Here is a 14,473-nt window from a genome sequence, read left to right on the forward strand (position 1 = left end):
TTTGGGGCTTTTTGAACTGCACTAGAAGTTTACTGAAGAAAATTTGAAAGGCAAATTTGTTAGTCTGAAGCTGAACATGTTTTTTTAATGAAATTGACTGGTTTACATCTTGCAGCATTCCAAAAAATTAAAAATAATAAACATCTCAGACTTGCTGCCTCTTTAGCTGGACAGGTTTCCCACAGCTGAATCCTTTGATGATACTCTTTGGACTTTCTATTTTAAGAAGTCATCCCTTTCTGCTTCTCTCTGGAGGCAAACTCTTTTGCTCTCCTGCCAATCTTCCTCTTGACCTTTCTGTCTGTGTACTTGGCCCTTCCATTTCTTTTCCAAAGTCCTCTCTCTCTCTCCTTCCATGCTGCTATACCATCTTCATTTGCAGTGCCAATAATTCCCCCTCAGTTGCCAGAAGACCTCCTCTTCTGACCTGGTTGCCGAACTATTTAATCTTTTAGCCCTTCTTCACTTTTGCCAGAAGATTTCTCCAATTTCCAGAGAAAATGTATTGCCAAGACCACCCTGTGTATTTGCACCAGTATAACAGCCAGGATTGATACAACTGGATATATTAACTCCAGCAGGAACCACATGCAGCAGTAAAAACCTATGGTATTATGACATTGAAGTTATATGTAAACATTGACCTTAATTGCACATCAAGAGGAAATTACTTTTCAAATTCTATAGGTAATAATTTTAACTCAATCTCTAATTTCAAAACCAAAATATTATGTTGAAGAACACATAAAGATATACTATAGACCACCTTTTTTGTGTCGAGAAGAGGGCCCTGCTTAGTAAACACCTCTTCACCATGAACACCGTAAAAATAGCAGTATGGTTAGGTCAGCCGCTTTGCAGGAGTTTCACGTGAACTGCCTATTTTTTGCTGGAATAGCTGCAAGACAGCAGTCAACAACCTCTTGCTTTTCAGAAAACTCATCGACATAGTTCTTAACAAAAACTCTAACTCTCACTAAAGATTATTTATCAGAGTCCTCCACGCCACGTGTCAAACCAAGAAGAGCTGTCCATGCCTATGGACTACGGGAGGATGTTCTTTTTGGCCTTGGACAAAGACCTTATCTATATATGCATATTATTCTCTCTCAGCTACAGTAATATATCTCTATCCATTCCAGCTAGATTAATATTTAAACACGATGACATTGTCATTCAAAAGCTTCAGGCTTGATTACCATAGTTATCATAGTCACAGTAGGAAACTACTAACTTTAAAAGAATTACAAATCTTTTGGAGTACAACAAAACAGAAGTAGACGCGGCCTTCCAAGCCCACCATCCTCACATGCAGCCCTCCTCCCATTAATATCAAGCTAGATACTTCATTTCATTTTGAGTTTTCAAAACCCACCAAGGGACAGACCAACTCTGTGGGCTCCATCACCCAGCATGAACACACTCGCACTTGAGAATTGCCTCCAAACAGGAACACAACCAAGACTCAAACTCATGGAGACAGATTAAGTGATTCAGGCAACAAAAAGAGACTCGATCCTAAAAATATAACAATAATTAGAATACCAGCATTTCTAAAAGCCGCTAATAAATCTTGCTTTATTGACCTACAGCAGCCTCACAAAAATAACACCATAAAAAAGACAACTCGACAAACCCCTCTTCACAGACCGGAGAAAAAAGAATAAATGCCTCCTTTGCAAAATTTTTAAACCAAAAAGATGAATGCTGCATAAATACCTACACTCATGCACAAGTAAATTGATAAAAACAGTTGTGAAGTTAGCCAAAACATCTTAAAGATACTCTGCTTGCCTGGTGTAAACTTTCCTTAATATAAGGACATCATTTGCTCAGCTTAGAACATTTCAGCCTACAAGCCGCTCTCAATCTCAGACCTGTAAAGTCTTAAAAACTTAATATGGTTTTGAGGGCCTTCAAGCGCTCCCCATGCCAGTTTTTACCTGGCAAAGGTACCCATCCTAATCTTTAAGTTCACATTTTATGCAGTGAAGCAGAACAGCTTTCAATTTAGGGAATAAAACACCCTCCAGCTGAAGAAAATTCTCACATTACAGTATGTTAAGAAGAATCTACTTCAATTGTGGTCAGTTGTCATGGAGAAAGAAGAAGGGGGGGGGGAAAGTATATTCCCATGTGAAAACCTTTCTCATTTAGGAAAAAAGAAAAAGAAAAAAACACAAACAAAACCCCGACTCCTCTCCTTCCTGCGCTTGACATTTTATGCAAAGTAGGTGAATCTGGAATGAGAGATCATTTAAAAAATACTCATTATGCTATTTATGTACATAAATGTGGTTGTGTAAAAGTATAACAGGAATGCATTCACAATTGGTTTAAGTAATTTTCTCTTGGCAAACCACCATAAAAAACAGGGGCATCATGGCGCCACCAGAATCCTAAATTGTGGTGGAGAATCATCAGTACACATGGCATTAATCTCTGTCTCCTTGCAGGAGACACCCTTGCCTGCATTACTGGCCTGTCTCTTAAATCTAAGAGGTTGTAACTTGAGTTGAAAATGACACCATAAATAAGATATACTCTCCCTCCCCAACAAAAAAATTACCCACTTTATTAAAAAGACACATATTTCAGACAGTTTACTCCCGTCGGAGTTCTTCACTGCCAAAGCACACCGAAAGCGTAATACTAATGAGTTAATAATAGGTCATGTAATCTTCAGTATTCATATTGGACACGATTCAGACTACTGAGAAACTTTTTAAATATATATATATATATATAATTGGTTAACCGATTGGTATTACATTCTTGTTACTTTGGATTGATCACAAGACTGTAGGGGTCTCATTATACCATACCAGTTTATTTTCCCTAATGACTGAGAACACTTAGCTGTCTTTTAATATCTTACTATTAATCTCTAACTAAGTTTTCAAACCTTCTTTTTCCTTCTTCCAAATTTAGGCAGAGTTTTGTTAATAGAGCAATTTAAAATATCACCATTCTCTTTGCAAATTTCTCCGTGACTCGTAAACATTTTCAAAATGTTCTACCAGATGAAATCCATGTCTTTTAAAGGAAACTGTGTCTCTATTTTGGTGGTAAAAAAATAAAAGACTGATAGTTTGGGAACACCCACTCAAGATAAAATAAGGATCCTGGAAGATTTCCTGGGGGGTTAATGGAGGCCAGGCCAATGGCAACTGACCTTGAAGTCCCCAGATGAAGCTTCGTGTTTGTCCTCAGATTATTTATGTATTTTTTTTAAAGGATTCTTCAGTATGCAAAGCTGAGTTTGTCAACCCTGATATGGTGAGAGTCCAAAAAATGTCACTGATAAGTGTCACCTTTACATGCACTTACAAAAAAAAAAAAAGGGAACTCAATATGGAAATATTTTTAGTTGATTTTCTTATATTCTACTTAGTGCAGCATTGCCAAAAACATGCTAACATAATTCAGAGATAGTACAGCAGCATAGCATTAGCATATTAAATAATTAGCAGATATAGGTATTTTAAATGAAACTTACCCACACATGTTTAATTCAGATTGTGAGCCATAGTGTGCTTTTCCCAACAAGTTATATGACTGTAATACTGTCTTAAAAAGCTATTATTTTAGGTACCACAGAAAAAGAGAGAAAAAAAAAAAGTGTTAAAGATCCATACACAGGGTTTCTGCAAATGAATATGATGTATTCCAGAAACAACATGCATTCACACAGACACTCAATAAGAAAGGGACTGTTTACTCAGTTTATAGCTTGAAAACCACTAGGGACTGTGTTCCAGTATGGGAAATTTTAGTACAGTGCATTGTTAATACAAAATAAAAAGCAAGCCTGGGAAGTTAGGATTTTTTTTTTTTTTTTTTTAAAATGTTTGTTTGGACCATTAAAAAAAATATTGCCTTCTAATGTCAAAGTATGAACAAATACTTTTTCAGATGAATAAAATCTGTAATCAGTTAGATAAGAGCAATATGCCTTTTTTTGGCATTTAATCAAACAATGAAATCACATACACATTTCCTGACACAAAAGACAAATGATGTAATAATCTGAAGGAGTTTCTCTATCTCCTTGGAACTTTGCATACTTGACTTGTTTTCCATATTTTGTGACTTTAAATGGTGGGAAAATTATATTAAAATGCTTGTAGCAGTTCCTCTAAACTAGCATCCTTTTTGTTTTATTGTATTTAATATAAAAGCAGCAATTATTTGATTTCAAAGTTATGAAAATATGTACCTTATGAGAAAACAAGCAATTTAAGCTTTAATTGGTGTCATTTTTCACAGAACTGGCAAGATTCTTGCATCCCTGGCATGTTGTTTTCTATAAAACTGCAGAGCTGCTTTCAATGAATGTTTTACGAATGTATAAGTTGTTACATGAAGGTATGTGAGTGGATGCCTGGAAATATAAGATTTCTGGGGGGATTTATTCACAAAAGATGCATTTCATTTCATAGTGTATATACTGTAATTTTTCCTTAATATTCCTAATGTGCTTTGCTTCCCATTAAGCATTTCTTCCGTTCTTGTATGGGAAGAAAGGGGAGGTATGCAAGAGGGATATTTTGCACAGGAGAAATAGAAATAAAGATGGGGGAAACAATGGAAAAAACTGCTTTGAAAAAATTATTTTATGTACATTTTTTGTGTAAAATTAGACACCCAAACTAGTTGGATTTTCTTTCTTTTTTTTTTTTTTTTTTTTCCTTAGTGAAAGGCTCAATCCCTAACAACTTTCTTCCATGAAGCAAATAATACTCATACCCTTAAATGCTAGGGGCATGTCTGTAGGGGCATGATTTTCTTTTTAAATATATTTAAAATGGTACCTGCAAGATGTGAACTCTGACACTAGTTCCTATAAAGATATACCACAAGAGATAATCCCATTTAAAAAGCCTACCCTGTGCATGGTTACCCAACCCCCATACCAGTCATGGACATGAGTACATGACTGCAAAGAACAAGATACCCATCAAAACGGTGTGATGACCCAGCTGCAAGAAGAAAGCTAGTACAGATTGATACATGACCACAAACCTGAGACATGGCTGTAGGTATTGTCAGCGTCGGGGCCTTACGAAGGAGCGGAAGCTCCGTGGATGCTGTGTCCTGCTGTGCTGCTCATCTTCAATGCCCTCCTAGAAGCTTGTAGGACCAAGCTAGGAAGGGACCTCCAGTAAGAGAGTGTTTCACCAGCGGGTTGGTCCAGGGCTCGATGGTGCCCTGGTGTAAGAGAGGCAGCGGTGCTGTGTCAAGAAGGGTGTGGAGGAAAGACGTCACTGTGGATCCATCAGGCCCATGGCAATGGTGAGCAGTCCTACCTCTCTACGGGACAGAAACAGCGGCCACCACTCAATGAATACTTGTAGCACAAGGACTTTGGTGCTTTGCTTTAACAAGCAGACACTTAGACACGACATCATCCAAAAGGATTTCAATGAGCAGACCTTTCGTCCTGCACATGGGCCAAACTGGTGAATTAATTCATTCATATACCCAGGAAATTATTTCTTCCAGAATAACTATGTTCCATTAAAAGCCCACCATTGCCACTGGATTTGGACCGTGCCCTGCACAATCAGCCACACGTGAGGTGGCCAGTGTCTCAAAGAGTGAGACTGCAGGAGACCAGAGTATTTTTTTCCCCCCATTTTAAAAATCAGGAACACCATGAGCTGAGGTGTCACAGGGAACATCAGAATGTCTCAGCCTCAACCAGGAGGGCACCTTGGCGCTGAGCAGTTAATTAAGGGTACACAGCCGTTCAGTCCATAATTCCTCTGCTCTAGATTTTTATGGGGTAGACACCAACACCTTTGGCCTACAAACACTTCTGCTCAACCATGTTTCCTGGAAACAGTAGTGGGTACCTGTGAAATACCCAAACACAGTGACAGGCTCCGCAGCCTCTCCTCTCCCCATGTACCTTCTTGTACGTTCCCCTCTTACATCAAATCACCTACTACTGCGACTTTCTATCTGCCTGTGACCATTCCTTCTTTACACTTCAACATTTTAATTAAAAAGCAATAAAACACTTTAATTTGAGGTTTGTACATAAAAATACAAGTAAAAAAGGCCTGAACACTGGGCAAATACTATTGAAATCTGAGCTGAAAGGCAGTTAGAGTAACTTTAACCACCTGAGAAATGCAATAATCACCCTGAAATGCACAGCCTGGAGTGTTTTATTGCCATTATAAACTGCAATTTATACATTAAAATAAGGAAAACAGTCAGACCCATCCATTTATGAGCTATAATAAATATGGTTATGACATCACTGACAACCAGTCACAAACTTCCAAACACATCCAGAGCTCTAAAGCAATTTCACGATTACCTATTAAATCTGTTTTCTATCAGCACATGTGTATTTCTTGGGCATGCACATAGCCACGGGCCTGACTCAGCAGCGGTGTCTTCATGGGTGCGATGGTCTTCTGCATTCTGCAAGCTCTTGGCCTGACTTTGTCTTTCATGTCTCTTGCACCCATCCAGCCCCCCACTACACTTACCATCCTCAACCTTCCCCATGACACCCTCGGGGAAAAACAAAAAAAAAAACCCAACAAAAACCAAACATCTGTTTGTTAGAGAATCATTCCTAAATTATTTTTTTTATATAACTGTCAAAACATCATCTTCACAGAATTTGGGAGAAATGCTGCTGTTGGGGAAACCTTGAAAATGAACATTATAACTCTCATGAAGTCCCTTTGAGGGACAGGCGTTCCTCAGCTATTTACAGTAAGTGGTTGCACCCCAGAAGAGTTACGCATTGCGTTCAGCTTGAATACAGCTGCTCAATCAGTTTTTCTAGATTTCTCCCTCAAACACAGACCCAACTTTTGTTCTTTCCACTGTTGCACGTTTCTTGGGGGAGGAGAGTTTCTAAAATGGACAAATCGTACCTCAGGGAACAGCTCTTCTCTAAGAACAAGCTAGCAGGATAAGCCCATAATAGAAATAAATCAACCGCAAAACTTTTTTTTTTTTTTTTTTTTTTGAGAGTGTTTTTCTCTCAGAACCAGCAGTACAATAATTTCCTCCTGTACTGCTCAACCCCTTTCCTGATGAAACCTGTCCTGGTGCCTCTGCCTTCCAGCTGCCAATACGCTTGTCACATGCGCTGCAGCATCATCGGGATCAAAGATCTTCGACTTCACTCTCAGATTCCGATAACCTGGAGCTAAGCTGGAGAAGACGAGCTGTGGTAGCAGTTGCATGGGCCTGATCCAGCAGCGACTGCCAAACACAAGGGCCCCCTACGTGGAGAAAACAGCTGAAGACGTTCAGATCAGAGGGAACTCTCTGTGCTAAAGCCGAGAGGAGCTGGGAGTCACAGGGCGAGGAGCAGCCATCAATTTGGTGCCATGCTGTGTGCAAGACAGGCTGGAGCAATGCGCCGGGGTGACCTGTCTGATTCGCCATCACAAGCAAAGGCTAACTACCAAGTGAGGGAAGGAAGGAGCACACGTCATGTTGCAGAAGACACAGCCTTTGATAAGCCTAGTTAAACACAAGGTCTTGTAAGATTTAAAGGTACTGACCCTGTTATTTTACATTTTATCCCTCCCACTCAAAGCATCTCATTCCCTTCCTGTTCCTCTCTTCACAGCCCCGTGGTGATTGCTTTTTGTCTCCTCACATTTTCCCCCTTAAATCAGCCCAACTTTCCTGCAGAAGGTATTCGTGATTTTCACTCTGGTCAGAAGGACATCATCTCACCAGGGACTGCTCTTCAAATCCTCCAACTTCCCTTGCCAAGCATCAATCTCAGCCCTCGGTGGAAACTTCTAGCACAAAAGTGCCAGCAAATGGACACTGGTCAAGCAGACAAACGGACATAATAAAACACTGCGAGTACCTCCTGGCCAGAAAAGGTAGGATAGCATGGATAGTATGTCACAGGAGAACAGTGGTCAGGTAAGATAAAACCCTTTTGCAGCCCTTTACAGAAGTTGCCTCTGAAGACACACTATGGTTATTTGCACACAAAAGGATCTTAGCAGTTGGCAAGCCTCAAGATATTTCTCTTTGCAACTCCCCTCTGAAGTAGATGAAAAGAGTACTATTTTTACCAGTTTGAGGAAGCAAAAAAATGAAAAACAAGGATATTGTGTGATTTTTCCATGGTTGTAGAAACCAAGGAAAACAATGGCAACTACGGCAAATAATTTTCAGGTGACTTACTCTATTCTACACTGCCTATGCTTATAGTTAACTGAACCAAAGCTGAATTTATGACTTTTGTCTCTGCAACTTCACCTGCCTGCTAATACAGGACGCAGTCTCTCTTGTCCATATTTGCAATTTTACGTTATCCTGAGCATCGCTGGTAGATGCGTGTTTCATTCCATTAATGTTTTGCTTTCAAACTCTGCAAAACACCAACGATTTCTTCACCTTTATTGGGAATCTCCTATTAGGAAAAAAACAAACAAACAAACAAAAAAACATGAGAGAAAGGAGATAAAATTGTTCCTTCTTTCAGCTGCAATACTCACTGCAGCACATATAGATACAACGTGTCTTCCCCGGTACCATCCTACACCGCATCAGGTCAGTAAAATCCCATGAAAGCCCAAGGAAGACTCCATAGTTTGACAGCAAGCAGGGTAGCAGGCCTGAAGTTTTGTGAGGAAAATTTTCTTGACCACAGAGGAGACCTGGGGCAGGTCCATCAGGAGGGTCACAGCGAAACAATGGTCAGCATGGGAAGATTGCTAGATGTTTCAAACCTCTTCATGGCTTTCACCAGTTGTGTAAGAGTAGGTGAGGCATAAAGGAAGCTTTTTCTTTCATTTTGAACGTATGCTAATATTTGAAAGGGTTCATTCTGAGTAGCTCCAGTGGATTTGGATGACACGCTGCTGTTGGGGGAAAGGAGAGAGAAGCAAGTAGTTAAAAATAATCGGCATTGGTGGTTAGTAAAATGCTACTGGGAGGATGCTGAGAAGAAAGGCAGATAGAGATGGTTTCTCACTTAAAATAAAGCTTTCTCCAGCCTTTATTGTGCATCAAAACCAGGAATGAAATGCATTTTTTAGATGTAAGCAAATTAATCTCTCTCCTTGTGTTCATAACTGAACAAAGGCAGATAGAGGAGCAGGCATGGGAAGCACTGCTCTTAATCTGGCATAATGTATGCCTACACGCGCGATGCTTCTCGACATCGTGTTTGTGATCTCAGTGCTCCTACCTTCTGTTAGTGGAAGAAGTCACTTTAATAGTCTGAATTTTAAGAAAATTTGTAATACAAATTTTAAATTTGGAGAGTGATTATAAGAAAAAGCATGTGCATGTGTCTATCACAGGTGTACATATGTTCTTCCAGGAAAATGAGTCTTACTTTCTAAACCAGAAATTTACTTAATTTTATGGTCTTTTCAGCAGCAGCACATACAAATTTTTAACCGATACAGAATAATTTTTCTTACTTTCATCAGAAAATAATTTCCTAGTTGGAAAAAACCTTAGTGCTCCTTATTAATATTTTTAATAATTTAAAATGTTTATCAGTATAATGTATCCTAGATAACTAATTATTTGCAGATCTTCACTTACACATTGCTAATGGGACAAAAGTCTTCTTGCCTCATTTGTTTTTATTTGGGAAAAGTATTAAGTTACAACAAATGCAGTGTGTGATCTAAAATTCAGATTATTTGACTGTTTCATGATAGCCAACTGATAAGCAGGGATTACTCTCCCTCAAAACACTGAGACACTGTTCCTCTCAATATTTGGTATGTGTTATTTGCTATTTGAACCGAATGTTCCATCACTGTAGTGCTCTTGTTCTTTGATTAGATGATCTAAGCTATATAAGCAGGTGGCTACTCTGATTAATTTGCTTTGGCTTTGCTTTTCTCTGAGGGATAGTGGAAATACTTTAGCTGGTGCGAATGACAGGCTATGAGAGGGTGGAAATCAAGCCAGCAGAATGATAAGGAATTTAAACCCTTTCTTATGCACAGGAGCAAGCACTGTGTGTAGCTTAATGTATATGGAGCCGCAGGTTAATACGTCTAGCCTTTTTCTTAATAACTGGGGCAACAAAAAAGGGAAAGCAAAATGTATTTTTAACTCTAAATTCAAGCTTCTCTTTTTGAGATCTCTAGCAAAAATGAATCTGTACGATTGTAAACCTTAATCCCGCAAAGACATATTTATATGCTCAGCTGTACCCTAGTTGAGCAGTACCATTTTCATCAATAGGATTCATCATGGGACTACTTAGAGACATTAACACTAATTAAACACAAGCATAAAACTCTTTGCAGTATTGAGACCTAAACCACTTCAATTTCCACTAAAAATTATTTTCATTTCATAATTAAAGCAAATTTTTGCTACTGGCATGGTATCTGAACTCCACTTAGATGTATAGAGATAAAACTCTGTTAGTGCAAGCGGCTTTCAGAAAGCCAATAAGAACAGTGAAAATATCTGCATTTGAATTTCTAGGTAAGATTTGGTTTCTGAGTTGTTCTCATTTTTACTTCTTCACCATTCTTCATTGTTACTACAAGTCTACTACTAGCCCTATACATAGCCTGACTATGTATTGGGTTTGTGTCTGATGGTTTGCTAGTAACTTTTCTAAAATTATGATACTCATTCGTGTGCTACTAAGGCGCAACTTGGACCTGCCCGTCCTTGCATAACAATGGGGTTTTTTTAGCATACTGCACTTTTCCTACTTGTTCCCGCAACACCCTGACCAAAACGTGATCTATCACTCGCCGCTAAATACTCAAGTGTCTGGGTCACACTCACGTGCTTCAGAGAGCCCGCTTGATCCAATGATCCCCACAGTGAGGTGGGCTCACTGACAGCTTTACAGCATCCAATAAAGACGCGCATATTAAAGCCTACCAACCACCAAAAAATTGAACATTCCAGTCTTTGTAAATTCCCTTTTTCTAACCAAAAGTTACCTTGCCTACTCCAAGCTCCTAGTAATTAACGTCTCTACGAAGGCAGATATTATTATTTACTGAAGCAAAGTTGGGGTCTGCTGTCCATCGCATATATTTTATCACAGGCAGACCCAGAGCCTGTTCAGGAAGGTTACCAGTTTTAGGCCATGACCTGCAACTGCTGAAAAGCCAAGAAAAAAAGTTAAAGGAGTCAATATTACAGGTACACTATGGTCTTCGTATAGATCCACCCTTAAAGAAAAACATTCTGTATGAAGATGTTAATGAGCGCAGGCATTGTACCTTTTCGGAGGTCAAAATCATGTTCCTCCCAAGTTTGAAAAGTGAATATTGGACTCAAGATCACTCTTTTGTGGTTTAAAATCCAAGAATCACTTAGCCAGCTATTTCCCCAACACTGTCAACCACAGCAGAGAAATACGTCTTAGGACTGAGGCAATTATACTACTGACAACATTAATGTGGGTTTGGGTTTTTTTGGTTGGGGGGAGAAGGTGGGAGGGGAACTAGTAATCCCCTTACTAAAAACATATTCCAGGGTTCAATGGCAAAAAGCCCTTCTGAGATTATAACGTTTTTCAGATTAGTGTAAACAACTATTTTTAATATTTTTTTTTTCTTCCTCAGAATACATGCACTTTAAACTTCTCGTGGGCCTTTTCCAAGTACTTTTCTAAAATGACATCAGCAAGCCAAGGCCAAAAATTTAATATGCCTGCTAAGAACCAACGCAAAATTATTACTATTTATATTGACAAAACACGGCTAGGAAGTCTAACCATGGCCGTGGCCATGGGTGCCATGGTGAGCTTGCGATCCGGAGCGCAAAGGAGCGGCACGGCTCTATGGGTGGACAACGTGGGCTTGAGCCTCGTGGCCATCACAGCCCCCCACGGAGCTGAGCCTGGGCTATTTCTGATTTGAATGCTATTTGTACTACTGGAGTCCTATTTTGAGTATTTTGAGCTCTATTTTGAGATTTTTGAATACTCTTTTTGACTCTACCGTACGTGTAATCTGGGAATATCAGGAAATATGACATTAACCAAAATATCCCTTCAAAGAGGGTTTTTTTAGCCTCCTTTCTGAGGCTGGATTGAGAGGATTGCAGGACTCCCCCCGCCATGCCTTTCCACAGCACACCCCGGTACCTCTGTGGCACTGCCAGCCAGGGGCTCTGAAGCCTTGAGGCAGCCCTCAAATTATGAGATTTTTTCAAAAATGTTGCTTTTTTTTTTTTTTAATCAAAAATAATTGAGAGAGTGGGATTGTTTGCTTGTTCATCGTTATGAATGTGCTTCATATATTTCTTTAAATCTCTCCACATGGGCAATCCACCAGGAGAAATAAATTTTTATACTTTAAAAATGAGGAGAGCTGAAACTTTCATGCCACTGAGGTTTTAAGGAAAAGAGGAGCATCACTGTACTTACTGAAGCTGGCGACTACATCTTCTTCCCAGGAATGCCTGAAAAGAAGGAAAGTCCAGCAGGACTTTTTTTGACCTGGGAAAAGGAGAAGGGATGGAGATTGCCCATCATGTCTGGATTTTAACTTTCTAAGGCATAATCACAAGTTAAATTTCTGCGGTAATAAATAGTATAGCACAGCACTCATTTCCCTTTCTCTTTGCTTAATATTTCTGTATCATTGGAGGCCTACTTCTCAGCCTTTGACTTCACAGCCCTACTATGGTATCAAACTCTAGTGCCTGATTTGCACTTCCAAAAAGGAAATTGTTTTCAAAAAAAAAAAAAAATACGTATGCGGCAGCAAGAGACTCCAAACAGCATTCTTATAGTAACACACAGTAGCACATTTCAAGCCAACTAAACTTACTGAGCCCTCCTCTATGTTTACAGCATGCTTCAAATAGTTTTCTAAGAGCCCAGAAAGTAGGCAGCAGACATGGTTGATTTATTGGAATTTTACCCTTTTAAATCTTAGCGTTAATGGCTATATTTTATCTCTTTGATTGACCCTGTGAGTTGCACTTATTAGTAGACAAAATTACCAATGTTAAGGCACAAGAGGTGTAAAAATAAAATATATTCACTGACAAAATAAAAGCAAATATGGAAGTCCTTCTGCTAATTCTAAGCTGCTGCTGTTCTCTAAAAGACAAAAAAAAGCGCACAAAACTTTCTTAAATATTTCAACAGAGTCATTCAAAACTCCTTGTTCTGCTCCTGGCCAACACAGCACACCTTTGACTTGGTATCTCGCAACACCTTGCCAACGTTCTCCCTCTGGCGCTGCCGGAAAGCCGACAAACCAACCGAAACGCCAACCTGCAAACTCCTGCAGGTACCTACCTTCGCCGTGGGCTGAAGGCATTGCAGGTCGGCTATGTCACACACAGGTGCTCACGTATCACTGGACACGTGCTCCGGTGGCAGCACGTTTGGTGGCAACCTAAGACACCATAAGGTAGAAACGTCAGTCTCTGCTTTTGCTAATGTCCAGGAGCCCTGCCCTCGGCCTGAACATGGCAACCTCGATGCCCCCGTGTAATGAAGCAAAGCATTTAAAACCTATTTGTATCTTGTAAACCAAACACAACATGACGACAAGGCTGAGGAATAACATGCTTTACCAAATAAAGCTTCCAAGTAACGGCCAGGTTTTCCCCAAGCACCCACATACTGGCTGTAGACTAGCACCTTATGGAAGCTGTACATTGTCAACTCATGCAAGAGTCGGTCACCTTTGGTTGCTCAGGGGTGTTTTACCAAACCAAGATCAAAGAAACAAGAAAGAGAAGATGTGTGCATACCGTACACTGCTGAAGTTTTCCAAAATCTTAGGGGAGTCTTCCCACCTATGAGTCTCAACAATTTTTCAGCACGTTAGCAATCCATCCAGAGTTAGATAAAATACTATATATAGCTACTCTTATTAAGAGGATGTGCAACACTTTATTGTGTAATAGCATTGAAATAAAATATCCTTTTTAAACTAAACAAACATATTTTCTGGTCTTACATCAAAATAACCATTCCTTAGTCATGACATAAACGTGATGACTGTCAAACAGAAAGATGAGGAGACCGACATTAATACGTTTGTAAAGGAAGTTATTTTTGGAAGAAAATTTTTACTTAGGGAAGGAGAAAAAAGTCCAACTGAAGTAAACAATTTAGTTCATAATCATCAACACAGGGACACTTTGCACAGACATTTCCTTTCATAGGTCACTACTCTCATTGGAATAGAGTTGGTTAGAGGATTTCAGATTGAAAATATTAAGTGATAGAAAACTACTGGAAGTAGCAGCCAGCAAAATACAGCTGGCTAAGGCAAAAAATTAGATAGTGCTATGCTGAACCTTCTCCTACCTGTCGCGTAATTCAAGATCCAGTTTGCATGTGTACAGCTAGCTATAATAAAGCATAAGGTTTATTAAAGATTTCAGTCGTTGGGAAATGATTTAGCTTGTGGAATTTCTACAAGAAAAAAACCCATAAAACTGGAGAATGCTTGTTAGGTCAAAGTTTTTCTGTTTTCTGGGGTTTTTTTAATCATTCTCTGCATAG

The 14,473-nt window shown here is 39.4% G+C and overlaps 1 long non-coding RNA gene across 1 annotated transcript; it reads right to left on the reverse strand.

Annotated features, from left to right (window-relative positions):
- Positions 1 to 8,534: 8,534 nt before the first annotated feature.
- Positions 8,535 to 13,516, reverse strand: LOC129208112 (uncharacterized). The gene is made up of 3 exons (XR_008577677.1): positions 13,253 to 13,516; positions 12,371 to 12,442; positions 8,535 to 8,864 (listed from the first exon to the last, which is right to left on the reverse strand). It is a non-coding gene; the product is annotated as an uncharacterized LOC129208112 (long non-coding RNA).
- Positions 13,517 to 14,473: the final 957 nt, after the last annotated feature.

This window comes from Grus americana, chromosome 6, assembly GCF_028858705.1.
Source record: "Grus americana isolate bGruAme1 chromosome 6, bGruAme1.mat, whole genome shotgun sequence".
Taxonomy (NCBI): Eukaryota; Metazoa; Chordata; class Aves; order Gruiformes; family Gruidae; genus Grus; species Grus americana.